A 21,505-nucleotide genomic window follows, 5' to 3' on the forward strand; every position below is an offset into this window, starting at 1 on the left:
CAGAGTCTGGCCTAAATATAGCTGCATCCCTCTCAGGGTTTTCTCATTTCTCCTGTGAACAAAATGCTTTGATTCCCAGTTCTGGTTTTAATTGGACACCTGGGTAATTTATTTCCATAGATGAGCAATCTCTCTGCAGTCTTTTTGAATCACTAAGACAGTCTGCCCTCCCTTGCGTCTTGGAATTAGGTAAGCATATACCCCAGTCAGCTGCTACATGGGCCTGGTCCCTGTTCACATGGCTAAACTTGGGGTGTTTGCATTTGTTATCTATTGCCGTTTAATAAATTACCACAGAGTTAGCTGTTTAAGCAACACAGATATATTATCTTCATTTCTGTGGACCAGGAATCCAAGCTTAGCTGGCTCTTCTACTTCAGGGCCTCTCACATGGTTGCAGCAGTTTGTCTCATCTGAAAGCTTGACTGGGGAAGGATAAACGTTCAGGCTCACTCAGGTTATTGTCAGAACGCTGTTCCTTAAGGCCTGCTGGACTGAGGGCCTCTGTGCCCTGCTGGTCGTTGACCAGAGGTCACCCTTGGTTCCTTGCCACGTGGGCCTCTCCAACATGTGCATTTACTTCAGCCAACCATGAAAGCCAAGTGGGCAAATAGAGAGAGTCTGCTCGCAAGACAGAGGCGACAATCTCTTGTAACCTAATCATTGGAATGACATCCCGTCGTCTTTGCCATTGTTCTGTTGATCAGGAACAAGTCACCAGGTCCAGACTACTCAAGGGTGGTGTGAGCTGATTACAAGAGGATGTGGCTATGTGGAGGTGGCCATCTTAGAAGTTACCTACCGCAGTGCTGGTGAGCAGAAAAGGAGCCACTCTGAGCCAATGGTCGTCTCTATGTTTCTTCCACACCCTTGGAAGAACTACTTACTTTCTTATTCCTTAAGGAAAGGAAATCTAGGAAGGTGATACTGATTTGATTGTGATCTACGTTATAGAAGCCATGTCAATTCTGTCTATGAAATATCTCCATATTCCTTATACCTATTACCCTCAGCCACTTGAACGACTGACAGTTACCACCTGTTAAATGCATCCAAGATGGAACTTACATTATGTCTGCCAAACACAACTCTTCCTGTCTTGGGAAATGGACCATCGCATCCCACGTTCTCAAGCCTGAAACTAAGAAGTGACCCCTGACTACTTCCCCTCTTTACTCTGCCTTCACTGAATAAAATATTAATAAGTAGTTCAATAAGTTATGGTAAGTTATGTAGAAGGGGACCTACATGTCTATAGGGGTAATTATTTGGGGATGATGAAGGCAGGGCAACAAAAAAAATTCCCATGTGGGGCTTCCCTGGTGGCGCAGTGGTTGAGAGTCCACCTGCCGATGCAGGGGACACGGGTTCGTGCCCCGGTCCGGGAAGATCCCACATGCCACGGAGCGGCTGGGCCCATGAGCCATGGCCGCTGAGCCCGTGCGTCCGGAGCCTGTGCTCCGCAACGGGAGAGGCCACAGCAATGAAAGGCCCGCGTAACGCAAAAAAAAAAAAAAAAAAAAATTCCCATGTGATTTGGGTAAATTAATTTACCTCCCTTAGATCTAGTTTTCTTTACTAAAAAACGATGGGATAATACTGGGAGACATATGTCAAAGAGTTGCTATGAGGATCAAATTAAATGATACCTGTTAAATGCTTAGATTATTATTTTACGTCTTGGGAGCCCTCCATATGTCAGCTATCGTACCAGCTATGAGAGAACCACATGGTGACTGCCATCGTTTGTTCACTAAATCAGCAGTCTCCTCCCTCTTCCACTTTAGAGGCTAAAAAGCTAAACACACATTTTCCCAACCTCTCTTGTAGCTGGGGATGCCCAGGGGACACAGTTCTTGGAAAGAAAAAGTCTTCTGATAAGAACCTCTTCCTTCCTTGAATAAGGATTCAGTGTCTGCCATTTGCATCCATGAGGCAGCAACATGCGGTTGAATTCCAACACACTAATGATGGTGGAACGAGTGTGCTCCTAACGACATTGTCAAACAGCAGAACCAATGCCAGCACCCAGCTACCTTCAGGCTTCTTGTCATCTAAAAGAAAGAAACCGACCTCTACGTGTATTCTGTTATTTGCAGTTGAAAGCACGCCTAACAGATACCTGTTTCAATAGCCTGGAACTCAAATATCAGGAAATCTAGGACAGAAATATTTTCGCCAAGGTCACAGCTTCTATATCAATCCAAGATTGGAAATTCTGTCTTTTTCCACATTGAATAACATCTTATAGCTCGTATACATGCAGCAAAATTGTGTGGACTTCACAATATGTTCCGTTTGTTCTTCTTCTTCTTAATTTAGTATATTTACTTTAAAATTATATTCCTGACAGTGAAAAGAGCTCCACACACTTAAGGCTTTAATATAATGTCAAAGAAGCAGTAAAGGAAAAAAGGGAAGGTGGGAGCAGAGAAAAGGCAGAGGCTCTGAAAAAGACAACAAACAGAAAAGGAGATAAGTATGTAATGTCAGCCTTGAATTGCTGAAGTTTTTACAATGTTGACCTTAGACTTTGCCTACAGGAGTAAATTTATTATGAGACATGTTTTCCCTCATCCTGTCTCTTCCTAAGAATTCCCAAAAGTGGTATTTTAGGATCATAAGAGACATATATGTAGACACCAGATGCATAACATGCAAAGTAAGTTAAGGGCCCAGGAAGAACTTACTGATAGAAAATCTTTGGTCTACACTCCTGCCTAGAAATGCCAAGACCTGGCTGAATGTACTGTCATGAGATTTACTAAAGTACAGATAACACAGCCACGAGACTGACTGTAGAGGTGCAATGGCCACTCACCACCCATGACTATAGAGCACTTGACATGTGGCCGGTGCCATATGTTGAAATAGAAATATTTTGTATATACTGGGATAAAAGAAAATATATCCTAAAATTAATTACACTTTTTCATTTATAACATGGTCACTAGAATTTTTAAAATTATACATGTGGGGCTTCCCTGGTGGCGCAGTGGTTGAGAATCTGCCTGCCAATGCAGGGGACACAGGTTTGAGCCCTGGTCAGGGAAGATCCCACGTGCCACGGAGCAACTAAGCCCGTGAGCCACAACTACCGAGTCTGAGCTCTAGAGCCCGCGAGCCACAACTACTGAGCCCATGTGCCACAACGACTGAAGCCCATGTGCCTAGAGCCCATGCTCTGCAACAAGAGAAGCCACCACAATGAGAAGCCCGCGCACCACAACGAAAAATAGCCCCTGCTCACCGCAACTAGAGAACCTGCGCACAGCAACAAAGACCCAACACAGTCAAAAATAAATATATATATATTATATATATATATATATATATATATATATATATATACACGTGGTTCTCACTATATTTTTATCAGAGAGTATCCCTCTAGAACATGATGGCTCTCGTTAGCCATGAGTGTGACCCAACTTCACTTACCGGATTGAAAGAAATGAGTCTAAACAGACTAATGACAGGATGTGGACATTTCCACGTGGAGGACAGAAAGTTTGAAAAGGATGGGTCTAAGCAGAAAGTGGGCGTGATCCTGACAAATGAAGAACATGCTTATGGAGGTTCATGAGAGGCTGGGGGATGGAAGAAAAGGGAAAATCCTTAAGGAAGACAGTGGCTCCAAAATCGTGTTTAGGCCATGGTGCAATCTCACCTGGGGCCCATTCCATCTGCCTCTGCTTCTTGTACTGTTTGTCCACCGCAGTCACCTTCTCAGGGACACTTGGTCTCCACGAGCTATTTCTCTTAGAGCCCCTTCCAGGTCTCCCAGTGTGATGAAGGATTTTAATGCCCTGGGGCCCCTACTATAGAATTCTAGTTGCAAGGTGGGTTTTTTTTGTTTGTTTGTTTTGTTTTTTTGCGGTACGCGGGTCTCTCACTGTTGTGGCCTCTCCCGTTGCGGAGCACAGGCTCCGGACACGCAGGCTCAGCAGCCATGGCTCACGGGCCCAGCCGCCCTGCGACATGTGGGATCCTCCTGGACCGGGGCACAAACCCGCGTCCCCTGCATCGGCAGGCAGACTCTCAACCACTGCGCCACCAGGGAAGCCCCGTGCAAGGTGGGTTAATGCAACCAAAATGACAAATGTTTTTCTGCACCACAGAGACCTAATCAGTTAGCTCAACATGGAACTCCTGAGCTAGCCTTGAAATGAGCTGCTAAGAGACTCTCATCCATCTTCTGTTTGAAGCCTTCCAGGTCTCCATCCCCTGTGATATATTGTCAGTTTCCACTAAAAGCCTGGAGTCCCATAGCACTTACTCTCTGAAGGACCTTGGCTGTTCTGGAGAAACCTATTAAATGAACAAGTCAGCAGAGCTTCAATAAACAATCAGATTAACAGCCCAGTGGGAGAGTGAAAATCCCACAAGTAATAGATTTAAAACCCCACTAAGTCCCAAGTTGTGGGTCAGCAGAGGAATTTGCCTCCAAATGTTTTTTGGGCAAAGAGCCATTACATTACCTGGTGGTCTCTGTGTGGGTTCCTTTTACATTTAGTCCTATTTGAGAGTATCAAAAAAGGCATTTTCCGGATGACAGGACTTTGTGTTTTATAATGCTCTGTGAGCCAAACCCAAAACATTCCACATTTTTAAAATTAATGAAGCAAAAAGAAAAATATATGTACTTGGGGTTGGAGCTACTAGTCAGATTTGAAGGATGCTTAACTCCAGTGGATGCCTTAAGTATAGAGGTCCGCTGGCAAGGGCTTCTCCCTTTCTTTGGAGGAGAAGCCAAGCTATTCCAAGGCCTTCAAGTCTTCAGCCAGCTCAGCTAGCATGAAGGGGAGGCAAATAGTCACACAAACACTAAACCCTGAATGCAAGAAGAAAGATTCCTTCCACCTCAATGAAAAGTCAGTCGGTGAACAGCCACCAGGAAGGTCACATAGATGACTCCTGTATATGAATTAGAAATCTGGAATTGCAGGGAAGCCATCCATAGTGGTGCGGAAAGCTAAGAGCACACCTCCTTTGCCTGTGGACAGCCTCCAGGAAGATAGAACCAAGAGCCAGAGCACGGAATGCTGTGGCTGAGTGTTGCTAAGGAAACTCACCTACCTCAAGAAGGATTTCCCTGGCTGGGAGCTACTTGGGAAGGTTGGCCAAGCCATGGCGGGGTAAGAACTCGCCCTGGGAAAAGTGGCCAGACACTGCCAAGGAAGAATGTGGGGATCCATTGACTCCCTTGGTAAGAAAGACAGTCATACCCCGATGCTGGTAAAGCCACTCATTTGAAGAGTGCAGTCAACTCTTGAATTCAGATAACAGTGCTGGGCTCTGGGGTTTGGCCAGTACAGTTGCATCTCCCTCCTGCTGCCTGTGACGTGGTCACGGCATCATGTGGCAGGTGCTATTGCTTGCTCTTCCCCAAACTGTTACACAGTAGTTTTTCCCCACTGCCAGAGGTTTATAAAGGCCAACAATGCCAGATGCTTCTTTTCCAGAATCCTTGAAGCCAGAATTTATTTCACAGGGCTTAGGGGGAGTGTAGAGTGGGTTTTCAGAGGAAGGTTTCTTCTCCCTGTGAAAGAAGAAATGCCCCTCTCATTCCCCGTATTAGTTTCCAATGGATGTGATAACAAATGACCACAAACTTGGGGGCTTAAAACAAGAGAAATTTATTCTCTCATAACTTTGGGGGATAGAAGTTCAAAATCACATCACTGGGTCGAAAGCAAGGTGTTGACATAGCCACCTCCCTCCAGAGTTGCTAGGGGACCATCTGTTTCTTGCCTCTTTCAGCTTTGGAGGCTGTTGGCATTCCTTGGTTTGTGGCCACATTACTCCAATTTCTGCCTCTGTGTTCACTTTCCTTATTCTCCCTTGGAAATTTTCAAAACTTACAAATTCCAAGAAAATTCAACAACCTAATCCCAATTCCAAGCATTTGTTTTCCTTTCACATGTTCCCCCACCCGGTTTTTAAACACAATAGCGGTACCTGATAGTATATCATTGGCTCTAATTCCTTCCCAAAACACTAGACAGGATGGAAATTAACTGTTAAAAATTCATAAATTATTTATGTCTAGAAATCCTGTTTCAGCATCTTCTCAATAACCAAGATAAGTAAACCCTTTCATTCATGAGTCAGTGTGACTTAACTATTTATTCCAGAAAATTATTTCCCAGGAAAATGAGACTCTTTAATAATAATTGGACTGTGTAAGAAAATTCCTGCAAATACATCTGTCCAGTTTGCTGAAATGGAGAAGCAGTTCCCCTATCGAGACCATAGAGGGCGCACCTGGGCAACCCCCACACTGATCGCACAGCAGTTCACTTTCTAGGTTCACTTCAAGACGCATGCTTGTTGCACCTACCAACCCAAAATATATGATGTCATAAATTCTGTCCAGTTCACAATCAGTCCTCTGCCTTGAAAGACCTGCCTTAAACCCCTTGGTACTCACCCCGCCCCAGCAACAAAATCCTGCAAATGACCTCTGGGGGCCTCCCCTCTGGGACATAAGACTCTGCCAAAGTGGGTGGAGTTCCCCTTCGCTGCAGTGGGTCCAATAAACTTGGCTTTGCTTGATCAGTAGATTTTTCCAGTGGTCGTTTGGGGAGTTGATGGCAAACCTCTACCAGTTCGCAAGTTAAATTTGTTTCCTTAAATAGTATTAAGTTCCAAATTCTGGTCTGGACCACGAGGCGGACAACTGTAGGTGAGGGTTTGTGAATGGCTGCTCTTACATGACATTTTCCCTTTCGGTTTCCCGGAGGCCACTCTGGGGGTTCCCGCTCCCACTATGCAGAAAGCAGTTATTCGGAAGGTAGAGAATTGGGAGCCTTGTTTATTTCGTACTCCCGGTGCCTGGCATAGTGTTTATTTTCCATTTGTCTCCCCAAATGCATCTAAAGCCCCAATTCTGAGAATAGCTCTTGAGAATGTAGCAGCCCTACATTCTAAAGCAAGGTACTAGGCACATTACTTACGGAGTTACAAAATAGCAAAACTAGGCTTGTAACCTCTACCCCGGCACCCACCCCCAGCCTATAAAAGGGAAGACTGCATGTCTGAGAGTGGGCTTGGGGAGCCCCGCCGGGTAGAGGGTTGCTGACCTTGTAATGACAGCTATTACATTTTCTGCCCTGTTCCACCTGATTTTTAAAATCTGTTTATATTGGGACCCACAGTTGAAAATACTTTTTACATTGAGTCTCAGTACATGAATATGTGTGTGTGTGTGTGTGTGTGTGTGTGTGTATAAACTGAAAGTTTTCATAAAATAATGGCTACCCTTGTTACATGTAGTGTGCTCTGATAACTCTGATATTTCTATTCCAATTCATTGTATTCTTTTTTTTTTTTGGCTGTCTGGCATGCGGGATCTTAGTTCCCTGACCAGGGATCTAACCTGTGCCCCCTGCAGTGGAAGTGCAAAGTCTTAACCACTGGACCACCAGGGAAGTCCCCTTCATTATTTTTAAAATGTAGTTACCAACCCCTAAATGAATTTGACAACCAATGGACCACAAACCCCAGGTTAGGAAACTCTCTCAGAGATACACCTATAGAAATCGGAGAATCTAATGAAACAGCAGCCAGCTTCTTAATGCAGGCTAGGTGATGGGGATCTCAGCTTTAACTCCGCAATTTCAGTCCAGAGGAGTCATGGGGCCAAAGTGAGTCAGGCTGAATTGATTTCAGGGCTCGCTAATGAGTCACAATCCACAGAATGAAAGGCAATAACAAACCCAGCTTCATTCCTAGACTTCATCGGGGTTGCCGATTGCCAGATAGGGTCGGGAGAAATAAGAGCCAGTAAACCTTTCCCTGACATGGCCACTTAATCCTTGTGACACAGTTTTTCACAATGTTCCGCTCTTTCCTTTCTCCCGTAGATGGTGATTCTAAAATCCAGGGTGTACAAATAAAAAGAAAACGTGTTCCAATGCTCCTGGTAACTGGAGGAGAAACGGTTCTCTGGATTCCCAGTTGAGGACAGTAATAGTGAATGTTCTACTGGGAAGAAAGAGTCTTTTTTTTTTCTTAAATTGAAGTATAGTTGATTTACAACGTTGTGTTCATTTCTGGTGTACAGCAAAGTGATTCAGTTATATAACTAAATATATATATATATAACATATATACACATATATATATATTTTTCAGATTCTTTTCCCTTACAGGTTATTACAAGACATTGAATATAGTTCCCTGTGCTAAATAGTAGGTCCTTGCTGTTTATTTTATATATAATAGTGTGTATCTGTTAATCCCAAACTCCTAATTTATCCCTCCTCCCTTACCCTTTGGTAACCATAAATTTGCTTTCTATGTCTGTGGGTCTATTTCTGTTTTGTAAATAAATTATTTGTAGCATTTTTTTTATTCCCCATATAAGTGATATCATATTTGTCTTTGTCTGACTTACTTCACTTAGTATGATAATCTCTAGGTTCATTCATGTTGCTGCAAATGGCATTATTTCATTCTCTTTTATGACTGAGTAATATTCCATCATATCTATGTACCACAACTTCTTTATCCATTGAAAGGGTCTCTGCTTGGGGAGAAGTGTCTCCATCCCACAGCATGGCTAGATACTGTGTGACAGGCTTTGTCTGGGATATGCCTGCGTGTCGATGCAAACACTTTTTACCATTATCTTCCAGAGAAGAAAGACCTTTCTCCTTATTTCCCATATTTCCTGAGAAACCACAATGTAGAAAGTTTTTTCACAATCCTAAAAGTCCCAACCATGAGAGAGGAGCAATATTGTAAATATTTCCTTCACCTTCCATCGAGAAAAACAGCAATATATGTAAAATCAGGAAAAATAATTTTCATAATACCAGTTGTATACAAAGCTCTTTTCCCATCTCTTCAGAAACAAAGACCCCACTGGCCCATTTCCTAACCTGCTCTAACTTCTCCCATTCAAATAGAATGTCACATTTAGAGTCAGACACTCACAGGGGTTGTTGAATCTCATTTTTAAAAAATCAAGTAGATTCTGAGTCCAGGATGAATGGCATAAGCCAGAAAGAAGGGACAGGATAAGAGAAATGTTCCTACGTATAGCAAAAATGACTTTGCCCAAGCAAGAACATTTAGTTCTGAAATCAAGTAAATGATGAAGTTACCCAGACATCATGGGCTGAAAAGAAAAAAAAAAAAAAAAAACCCTGAAAGCACATGTGCACACAGTTGGTTCAGAAACCACCTTGTGGTCCAAACCTTCCAGGCAAGGCCACTGGACCACCCCTCCCCGCTTCCCCACTGACCCTTTGTCACACACTTCAGGGTTGTTTCCTTTATTTCCTCAAGGCCACCAACCACATTTCCCTTAGCTTGGGGACTGCTGAGTGCTGGGGACAGGAGAGAACCCAGTGTGACTTTACCTGGATGAACACCCCCAAGAGTGGTTCTGTGTCTTCCGCAGCAGTGCTGATAGCGTCTGGGAGGGGGCGTGATGAATGCAAAGATAGAACAGTCCAAAAAAGGGACATAGAACCTCACAAAAGCCCTCAGACAGCTGCCTGAAAAACACTACTCAGTGGTCGCTTCAAGAACCCCAACAGAGTGAAACTCCCCTGAGGCAGGGAAATCATTTTTGAAAACATAACTAATAGGTTCCTTTATTACTTAATCTTACGACAGCACTAGGAGAAAAAGATCATGGAATGTTTCTCATCACACAGATAAAGAAACTAATGAGAGAAGTGGAGATTTACTTAATGTTCCTCATCTAGTAAGTGGCAGGACCAAGACTCAAGCCAGTTATAACGTCAAGGTTAATGTTCTTTCCTTGGGCTTGTCAGGGGCAGAAGGGGCATGTAGAGCCTTGGAGAAGAGCAATGACATAAAGTGTGAAACAAAGCACTGGGTGATAGGCCCGCCTTCAAGTCCTAGTTACAATCTCAGCATCCCATCCAGGGCTGAGATGCTGATATGAGAGAAAATATTTCACTTCTGGAAGAGGGGAAATTATATTAACCCTCTGTTGCATTTTATTAAACAACATTTACCTATAAAACTTCATTTGGAATGAAGTCATGTATTCAACAATTTGGGGATGAAGTGATTTAATCCTAAAGGCCTGTCATGTTTATTTTGAGAAAGAATTTGCTATCTATTTGGGTCCTCTCTCTCAGGTCATTTGACTTAACTTTAAGGAGATGCCTTAAAACAGAGAAACGGGCTTCCCTGGTGGCGCAGTGGTTGAAAGTCCGCCTGCCGATGCAGGGGACACGGGTTCGTGCCCCGGTCCAGGAAGATCCCACATGCCGCGGAGCGGCTGGGCCCGTGAGCCATGGCCGCTGAGCCTGCGTGTCCGGAGCCTGTGCTCCGCAACGGGAGAGGCCACAGCAGTGAGAGGCCCGCGTACCGCAAAAAAAAAAAAGAGAAACGTTCAGATGTACAACCTGTATCATTTCTGAAGTTTTTCGAATGAAGAATGTTCTGAGTTCTGAGTCCAGTGAGGTCCTGGATACTCTGTTTTGTGCAGTTGGCCTGGCAGCCTCTCTTGGGTAGGGAACTTGTGTGTGGTTTACACAATGTCCCCCTTTGGAGCTGGGGAGATTTTAATCTACTGTTTCTTCATTAGTCACTTTAGAAACATTGAGCTGAGCGCTGTGTGGTACCTGGGTGTTGGGGACACACTGGTCTCTGCTCTCAAACAATCAGACAAATGGAGGAGGACCAAGCTATAAACAGGGCCTGACGATGTAAGGCAGTGGGTGGTTCAAGAGCACATGTGCTGGAAAGCGACAGACCCTGGGTGGATCCCAGCTTCAGGGCTCCTATGACTTTGGGCAGGGTCTTAACTGGGCTGAGTTCATTTTCTCCTTTATAGAAGCAAGTAATAATAAGACCAACCACAGAGTTTCCTTGTGAGGAAGAAACAAGCAAGTACATGTGAAAAGCTAGGCATCACCTAGCACATAGTAATATTTCAATAAATATCAGCCTTGACAGAAGAGAATCAGGAAAGGCTTCCCAGTTCCCTGATGGTCTAATGTTAGGATTCCAGGCTTTCACTGTCATGGCCCGGGTTCAATCCGTGGTCCGGTTATTGGGGAATTGAGATCCTGCAAGCCATGCAGCATGGCAAAAAAAAAGGAAAGCCTTCCCAGAAAATGCGACACCAGAGCAGGGAGAGGCAGAATAATGAGCAGAGCTTCTCAGCCGGGGGCACATTTAGCAATGTCTGGAGACATCTTTGGTTGTCACAACTGGGGCAGTGGCGGGGTCGGGGGAGCAGTGAATGCTACTGGCCTCTAGTGGGTAGAGGCCAGGGGTGCTGTTAACCTACAATGCACAGGATGGCCCCCAGCAAAGAACTGTCCAGTCCAAATGTCAATTGTGTTGGGGTTGAGAAACCCTGATTTAGAGCGTGGATTCTACAGCCGAAATGCCTGGGTTTTGTAAGGGAGGGAAGTCTTGTTTCCCTTCTCTCTTCGTTTCAATAACAGGAGACTGCCAGTTAAGCTGACAAAAGGTCAACAGGAGGAAAAGGGTGATTCATATTGCACACAGGGGTCTAGAAAAGAAGTAGCTGCTGTGTTACATGGTTACAGTTAAAGGCTTATATGTACACCTAACTTAGCAGAGGAAAGGGAGGGGGAGAAAGGCTTCTAGGGCAAGAACAAATAGGCATCTTTAGGAAGACAAATGGGTTTTTAGAAAAATAGGAGATAAAGTTTGTGATAATGTTTGTCTGCACAGGTATCAGTGGTCTTTTGTCTTCTTCAGGACCACAGATCTACCCCAAAGAGGGATCTATGGTAGGTTTACTTTTGAGAGTAGAAGTTGCCCCTTAGAGGGAATTTATGGCAGCCCTAATTTCTCAGAAGTCTCTGCTTTTGGTCAGATAAAGGCAGCTCTGAGAAGACTTGTTTCTGCATCTATTGAATTTCAAATATCTTCGGCTTAAAATAATCTTTATCCCAACTCTGAGATTCCAGGTGAGACATGACAGTTTAAATTCTGGCTCTGTCACTTACTAGCTGTGTGACTTAGGGCAAGTTACTGAACCTTTCTGTGCTTCACTTAACTCATTTGTAAATGGAGAAATTAAGAAAACTTATTGGGTGTTTTTTTTTCAATTTATTTATTTCTTTATTTTTTGGCTGTGCTGGGTCTTCATTGCTGCGCGCCGGCTTTCTCTAGTTGTGGTGAGCAGGGGCTACTCTTCGTTGTGGTGCGCGGGCTTCTCATTGCAGTGGCTTCTCTTGTTGCGGAGCACGGGCTCTAGGTGCACAGGCTTCAGTAGTTGTGGCACGTGGGCTCAGTAGCTGTGGCTCGCGGGCTCTAGAGCGCAGGGTCAGTAGTTGTGGCGCACGGGCTTAGTTGCTCCACAGCATGTGGGACCGTCCTGGACCAGGGCTCGAACCCGTGTCCCCTGCGTTGGCAGGCAGATTCTTAACCACTGCGCCACCAGGGAAGTCCACTTATTGAGTTATGGGTAAATAGCTGGAACATACTAAGTATGACATTTATACTTACATAAATTCCAATGTCCAAATCCTAACGGATATTTTCCCCAAAATCAGGAGTAACGACCTCTTTCTATGCCTTATATAGCTTCCAGACAGATCACTCTCAGTCCTGTGGAGTTCTAGTGAGTCTTTCCTTTGGCCTCTATTATCTTTAGTCAAGTCTCAGCCTGGTTTACTTGGCTCTGTTAGTCGAGCATGATTTAAAACTCACATATAAGATGTGCAATGTACAAACATGGAGCATCCTGGGATGCCGCTGGAGAAAGGGCAAAGGGGGCAGGGAGGATGCAGAGCTGGGGGACCATTACTAGCATCTCTTTTGCAACTTCTGCTCTTATTATTTTATATTTACTCTCCATTTTCCCTTTCTGTTCAGGACTCATATCCCCAGCACCTCTAAAACATTCCTCTGCGATTTTTCTTAAGAACTATCATGATAAGGCTTTATAGCTTCTTACTGTTCAAGGGCATTTTAGAATAATAGTCTGTGCTTGGATAGTTGAAGGATAGATATGCAGTCAGATTCTTGGATTTCTTTATGATTTCTCTCTTAGCAGAGCAAAAGGCCAGCTGGACCAGTGGTGTATTTATACAAGCACCTGCACGTGAGCCATTCGTAAAAGAAAAGGATTAGAATCAACAGCACCTATGGCAAGCGAGTTCAGAATGGAGCATATTTGAAACAGGATGATTCTTTTTTTTCTCTGAATATGTCTCGCCCACTTTTTTCTTCCATATTCCTTGTGACTATCAAAAGTCTGTCCTTCAGGCTGTATGCTTTCAGAGATTTCATCTGAGTCTTCTAAAAACTTTCTGAACCTAGGTAAGAATCCAGTGGTGGCCGTGAAATTTGAATTCACTCAGGGACACTGTCACCCCTCTTCCTCAAAGACGGTTTTCAGCCTCCTTCCGGATCATTTCACTGTATCATTTCTTGTTTGTTTCAGTCCTAAGACCAGAGAAACATTTTTCAAAGCATCAACACCACCTGAAAGGTCAACCAAATTCAGAAATTGTATTTAGGGTACTCACAATAGGATGAGAAGAGACCAGCTCCACAATACATTTGAAATGCAGCACATCAAGTTGTTTGTTTACTTTCCTTAGACAGCCAATCCAAGACGGGCCATCAAGGTCATTAGCAAAAATACTTGCTCTCTCGCCTATAGCACCTTCCAAAAATTTGACATCGATGAACCCAGTTCCTTATAAAAAAGGCTCTGACAGGGACTAGATTGCTTTTTCTATCTACTCTTCTTATGAAATAAGTTGTGGAATTGGAATTGGTTATTGGGGCAGATTTATAGACTTTTGTGATTCACCTTCAATCAGAGCTGATTTTACAAAATAGAGTTTAAAATGTCTCATCATAAAACAGCTTCCTGTGCAAATATGTTCCATGAGTCTAAAAATGGGACTGCTCTGGCAGGATGAGAAGAACAAGGACATATGTTGCCAGGGCAAACTTCAACCTGAGAGAATAATTCCTTGTTTTCCTTTATAAATAAACACTCAGGGGCTCTTAGTAAGTAGTCCTGGGCTCATTTGTTTTTTGTTTCTGCTGCTGCTTTTTCTTTTTCCTGCCTTCTCCGTCTCCTTCTCCCCCTTCTTTACAAAGACCTTAAAAAGACTGACATTTCTCTTGCTTCCTTGTTTCCTATTTGAGATTCTGTCCCCGAGGTTATTGGGTTTTCATAAGGTTACTAGTGTTGGGTCTCAGTAAAACTACATGGTTAATATCAAAATTTAAATTTTCTGTGACCCGTTAAAATAAAAGAACACGGATAATTATGTTTAAAAAAAGGGAGGGGGCTTCCCTGGTGGCGCAGTGGTTGAGAGTCCGCCTGCCGATGCAGGGGACACGGGTTCGTGTCAGTGAGAAGCCCGCGTACCGCAAAAAAAAAAAAAAAAAAGGGAGGTCAGGAATAATTTTATTAGTGGCCCAAATCCCTAGAACAGAGGTCGCAATCAAATCCAGCACGCAGCCTGTTTTTCTACAGTCTTAGAATATTTTTACATTTTGAAAAAATTGCAAAAAAACAAAACAAAAAACTCCCGAAAAACCCAAACAGAAAAAAATGCAGCAGACATCTTACATGGCTCTCAAAGCTTTACTATTTGCTCTTTGGTTTTTTACAGAAAATGCTTGCTGAGTCCTGCTCCACTGCGTCCTTTTTCTCCTGGCCTGATAGCTCACTAATCTAGTCATCTTCAGATTGTTCAACTGAGCTTACACTTTCTATTTGGTCTATCTTTTTGGTCTAAAAACACTTGTAATATTATTCCTTGGATTTATTTTTTGTGGTGACTAATTTTCTGATGTCAGTCATGCATTCATATTTATTGTTACTAAAACATTCCACCCACTGAGATACTACAGATTAGTTGGGGTAAACTAATCTGTGATTACCAATAAAACCCAAAGTCCAGTGGCTTAAAGATATATTTCAAACAAATATTAGACTCATTTAAGCTTCCTTTTAAAAATCGCTCTGATAGTAAATATGCATCTTTGTTATTTCAGAACTTAAAAGTCTTCTATGGTTTCCCTTTCCCTACAGGACAGAGTGCAAACTACTTAGCCTGGATGGCTTTAGGGCTTCCCACAACTGTCTTTCTAATCTCCCCTCCCACTAGTTCCCCACAGGGACCCTACACAGAATCAGCTGGACTATTCATTATCAACTAAACATAAGTTTTTCTTTGCTCTATTCATTCTGTTGAACACGCTAATCTGGTATCTTAGAAAAACACTCCAGATATTTCCACTAAAAATAAAATGAGTTGATAGAAAAGCTGTTATGAATACATGGTGGCTAAAAGTGGCAAACCATTCTTATACAAGTCTTGTTTAACATGAGGAACAGTTTCATCCTCAAATGTTAAAGGACAGTGAATTCAGAGCATTGAACAAGACTAATGTGTCCGGCCTGGTGCTGTGGCTGAAGCACAGTCCTTGTTCTCAGAAGACATCAAAGTTTAGAACCCAAACTTACCTCTGCATCTCTCAACACTCCTCTCCTCCTCATTCACTCATACATTCATTCAGTAAACTTTTATTGCAGTGACCAGGAACACACAAGTCATCAGGCCCCGTCTCAGCCACCTGGAACATTAACCAACAATTACAAATGCAATGGCTGAGGAACGCAGGGCCCTCTGGGGTACGTGGGGGCACATAACCAGGCAGGGCTGCAAAAGGGTGGGTGTCCTGGAGGAAGGTACTTATGACCTTGGTCTTTAAAAATTTAGGGGAGGTAGCCAGGCAAAGAGTAGACAGAGAAGTGTCCAGACTAGATTTCTCACCTCAGCTGTTTCATCTGTAGCTGTGAATATTATTGCTTTTTGGAAGTACCATGCTTGTCCAAGAATGGGGGGAAATGTTGTAGAAGGGGTTGGTTCTTTTTTCTCGATTTTCCTTTTACTAGATTGCATGGCTTGACAACAGAAAATGTATCTTGCTCTTTGGTATATTTAATCTTTTGCCATAAGTGATAAGTCCAAGTTAAATATGTACCAGTGGGACTATGAGATTCCTACATTCATCCCTGTGGTGTTGCTAAGTTGAGAACTGATCATTTCAAGAAAGAAAGAAAAAAAATTAACTATAAATAGATGCAAAGGAAATGCCAAAGTAGTGACTTAAAAGGCAAGCCAATGAACTACTTTGCAAATTATCTTTGTGTAAAAAATTAATTATCATTGTGCTATTAGGATCTTAGGATATATTGGAGACAGTATAGAATTAAGAGTGTATACTTTAGAGCCAAACTTCTTAGGGTCAAATCTCAGCTCTGACAGCACCTAGCTATGTGAACTAGGTAAATTGTTTAATCTCTCTGGACCAGGGTCCTCATATATAAAATGAGGAATAATAATAGTACCCACCTCACTGGGCCATTGTGAGAACTAAAGAAATTAATAGAGGGAAACGGCTTAAATAAGTGCTTGATACCGACTTTCTATCATGACTAAATCAATGAACAGGTTTCTGCAGCAGGATTTTATCAAATTCCACGGCAAATTACGTTTCCAGGTCCTAAAATACCACCCGTGTGGAGGAATGGGGATGGAATGCGGTGAGTGAAGCACAATCAGGTCGCTCTGGGGGGTTATCCGGGCCCCTTGGTGAGTTTATGCTGCAGTTGTAGTTTTTTTTAGACCGTGCATGCTCACGAGCTGTCCAAGAGATAGCAGGGGAGATATAGTAGCAGTCCACTTTCCCCACATCATGTTCAATTCAGGTACCCACAGTCATCGTTGCCAGTCTCTTTATTCACTCCTGCCAGATGATACCCATGGGGTTTCCTGTACTTTATTGAGCCAGTGAGTGCACTGGCTAACTCAGCCCTTTTTATGTGTGAGCATTACTTACCTCCTGACTTCATGCCTATCTTTCTCCGGGGACAGATCCCTTCCCTTTCTAACTCTGACGCAATGAACATCAGATAATAAGTCTAACGTATGGCCCCTCGAATTCCTCCGTTAAATTACAAACAGATGGATAGAAGATGTGAGACTCCTGACATAAAGTTGGTCCTGCTTATTTTTTCTGCCCATTCTCATATCGAGGAAGATAATTCATGATCTGAGTATAAACAGCGCTCCCAATATAGTCACGCAGCCATGATCTAGAAGGCCAGAGGGCTCGTAACATCATTTATGAAAAAAATAGGAATTTCTCTGGCCAGCTGTGGGATGCAAAACACATCACTGGCTATTCTACCCAATAATGCTAAGATCCCACAGAGGAAATTAAATGTCATGAGATGCCCTTAATCATGAGAGTTGGCAAAATTGTTCTTCAAAGAGTACAGGGCAACATAAAGAGCATCAAGGACAGTCAGGTGACAGAGAGAGAAGGGCGCACAAAAGGCATGGTGCTGTGTGGAGGGGAGCTTATCCCGTCTACGTTTCTTGAGTTGTGCGGCCAGACTGAAAATAAAATTGACATGAGACAAATTAACAGGAGAAAATATACTAATTTTAATTCATGCACACAAGGGTGACCAGTCTATTTACTCGCCTTTCAAAAGAAAATGCCCATCCTACTGACCCATTCCTCTAAGGGCCTTTCCGTCCTACAAACTATGCTCCTCTGAGTGAGTCAGACTTAGTCACACACGTGTGCAAGCCAATGGCTAACAGAGGTAGATCGGCATCACGCCTGCAAGAAAAGCCTTAACACAAAGAGATGACTTTCCAATTATAAAATTGTAGCCATTGGGGAACGTGGCAGGGAGAACACTCCCATGGTTTTCCCTACTCTTCCATGCCAAGAAAGCATGAAGCCGTAAAAGCAATTGCTACCTGCTTTGTCTATTCATAAACTGTAATACTGACAAAAGAACCCAGGGCACACTCAAACTACATAATAGTTGCAAAGGATGTTTATATGTACATTTTAAATATAAATACCTAGAGTGTCTTTTTGGTCTGAAAGGGGGACCATATGTTTAGGTCCTCCCACACTGAGTAAATTTGCAGAATTACAATTCCCATGATAAGCCAATGCTTTTCAAAATAAATGGTGAGGTTAAACCAAGTACTACTTAGAGGCTTCTGAGGGTTGTATTCTCCACGAAGAGCTGAGAATGTGGTTCTGACAAAATGTTTTCACCCCGTACACCACAAACACACGTGCAGTTTTGTATTTGGCTTCTTCTGAGAACTTCTTGTTTCAAGATAGACCTCAAACCAGATACCAGAAGACAACGGTCCCTCCTGCCTGCGTCAGCACATCCTAAACTGATTTGGTGATTCAACAAATGACATTCAGTTCTAGCCTAGAAAAGAATCCTTTCTTTCCTGTATGGTTTCCAGACTTCGTTTCATAAAGTGAAAGAACATGAAAAGCAGCAGAGCAGGGGCCCCAAGGAGTCCCTAGACTTGCAAGTTCAAGTTCTTGTATGCTGCGGACTGAGCTGATCGGCTCACTGCTACACACAGAAACGTGACCACTAAAAGTCAATCTCCACTAGGCCTAATTCATGAACTTTGTGGGGGAAGACCACAAAGCAGGGCTTATTTTTTGTTGCTCTTGTTTATTGAGGTATAATTTCCATGGAGTAAAATTCAATATTTTCAGGTATATGGTTCTCTGGATTTCGACAAACTTAGACAGTCATGTAACCACCATCACAGTCAAAAGCCCCTCACATCAGAAAGTTCCCTTGTGGCCCTTTGTAGCCAATCCCCTCCCTTCACGATCGGCCCTTGGAAAACACCAATCTAATTTCTGTCCCTATTGTTCTGCCTTCTCTAGAAAGTCATGTAAATGGAGTCCTACAGTACATAGCCATTTGTATCTGCATTCTTTCATTTAGCAAAATGCTTTTGAGACTCATCCAGGTTGTTGCATGTATCAGTACTTCATTCCTTCTTATTGATGAATAGTCTTCCATTTATGGATATACGAGAATTTTGTGTATCTATGCACTGTTGAGGACCTTTGGGTTGTTTCTAGCTTTTAATAATGAATAAAGCTATTAAACTTTGCTTATAACTTTTTGAGTGGATATCTTCATTTCTCTTGGAGTGGGACTCCTCGGTTATATAAGTGCACAGTTAACTTTATATGAAACTTTTCCAGAATGGCTGTACCGTTCCCACCAGCAATATATCATAGTTGCAGTTGCTCTGCAATAGATGTTGTCAGTTTCCTTGATTTGAGCTATTTTAATCATAATTCATGGACTTTGGATCTAGGATGAGCCATAAAATTAAACATTCTGCTAGCTACATATACTGGGTTGAATAGCATTCAACCCACCAAATTCACATTCTCCTGGAACCTCAGCATATGACCTTATTTGCAAATAGGATCTTTGCCGCTGTAACTAGTTAAATTTAGATGAAGTCTTACTAGATTAAAGAGGGCCTTATTCCAATGGCTGGTGTCCTCATACAAGGCCATGTGGAGACACAGAGACATACAGAGGAGAACATCATGTGACAGTGGGGGCAGTGATTGGAGCTGCAACAGGCCCAGGAGTGCCAGAACCACTGGAAGCCGGAAGAGACAAGGCAGCATTCTTCCTTAGAGCCTCTGGAGGGAGGGTGGCCCTGCCGACATCTTGATTTCAGACTTCAAGCCTCCAAAGCTGTAAGAGAATAAATTTCTGTTGACCTAAGCCACCCAGTTTGTGGTGCTTTGTTCCAGTAGCCCTAGGAAAATAATATACTATGAATACAATTTGCAAAATCCAGTAATGCAAAGAAGTTTACACAGTTATATTTGACTGACATAAAGCTTTCTGAGAATAAAACATACTAATTGTGTGAAAATATAGTTCTAATTAGTACAAATATATCATTAGCAGCCTAAATTACTAATAGGCATAAAATTACTTGGACTAAATCTTTGAATAACCTGTAATTTAACTCTTCACTCATTGGGTTGAACTTCTGCTAATGAGTCCAAATTAGTGGAGACCTACTGTTTATCAAGAATTAAGGTCAGTCCTGGGGGGTGGGGGAGGGGAAGGGATAAATTAGGAATTTGGGATTAACAGATACACATTATTATATATAAAATAGATAAACAACAAGGACCTACTGTATAGCACAAGGAACTATATTCAATATCTTGTAATAACCTATAATGGACAAGAATCTGAAAAGGGATATTTATATATACATACATACATATATATATATATATATATATATATATATATGACTGAATCACTGCTGTACACCTGAAACATTGTAAGTCAACTATACATCAATCAAAAAAAAAAAAAAAAAGAATTAAGTTCTGTCCAGAACGAGAATCCTGATGGTTCTTAATCTATGGATGTTCGATATGTGAGACCCATATTTTGCAGAATGTTCTATAAAGGATTAAGAGGTAGGCTTTGTTTATTTTAGTTGTTGTGGTGGAATATATTACAACCTTAAAGATTTTTAAAACTGTGAAATAATTTGCTCATTTTCCCTACCACATGGTATAGACTAGTTTTGAAAACAAAACGTCTGTGGCAGAGCCAGTCTTGGCTATTTAGTTAAAAAAAAAAGATCCTATTCCAGTTTTATCACAAACCTCTTCCAGCTCCTGAGGAAGAAAATAATTCAGCTCTCCAACCCCTATTAGGCAGGCAGAGGGACCCCCATCTCCAGCCCAAAACCCATGAAAGAAGTTGATTCTTCTGTTACACCATTATTCAGAAAAATATTACTAGCTCAATGATTACATATATTAATTCAATAATATAAAACAAAGGAATAGCTACAGTCAACAGGTTGTGGCTTAGGCGACCATAACTGGCTGAGTAGTGATTGCATTTGGACAGAAATCAAGGTAACAGGGAGGACAGAAGGGCTGGTACAGATGTGGAAGCAGGAATTCCATGTTTTTACAATCATTCCTGTAGCTGTACTATGTAAGCCAGATTGTTTTTACCATTAGAGACATAAGTTATATAACAAGCCTGCCAGCTGACACTAGATGTCATTATATGGGGATCTGGGCAGTGTCTCTGGCACTCGCTGGCCCCCTCATGCATCATTTTCCGTGCTGTGCACTGTGGTTAACAGCTGCACCATGCCTGTTTCACAGGGGTGGGTCGTGAATACAATCGTGTCTTCCACAAAAAGTTTGCAGAGTCAGGCAGTGTCATCTGAACAGAGTCCAACAATGCTCAGCGAGACAGGCCTGTTTTCACTGCTCTGCTCTCTAATCAGCATATGCTGTTCTCTGACTGTTTTGGGAGAACATAGGGGGGCCTATTCTAGGGGGACAAAGACATAATCCCGGGCCACCCCATTCCAAGTTGAGGCAATTTCAAAGGACAGGGCTCTGGGGACTTGGAACAACCTGTACAACTTCATTGTCACTGGGTCTGGGTAAACAGAGACACCGGCTTCCCTCTTAATCCCCATCCCACACGTGGAAAACCATAAACTCAAGTCACCACAAATAAAAGGCCATGGAAGAGTGCCCAGACGCCCCTGGGGATGGTATGATGCATTTGGAAGGAAGCCATTGGGGCAGGGACTGTCCCTCTATGAGAAGATGAGAGAAAGAGAAAAAA

Source organism: Delphinapterus leucas, chromosome 10 (genome assembly GCF_059928025.1).
Source record: "Delphinapterus leucas isolate spDelLeu-1000000601 "Yukka" chromosome 10, BTC_Dleu_Yukka2, whole genome shotgun sequence".
Taxonomy (NCBI): domain Eukaryota; kingdom Metazoa; phylum Chordata; class Mammalia; order Artiodactyla; family Monodontidae; genus Delphinapterus; species Delphinapterus leucas.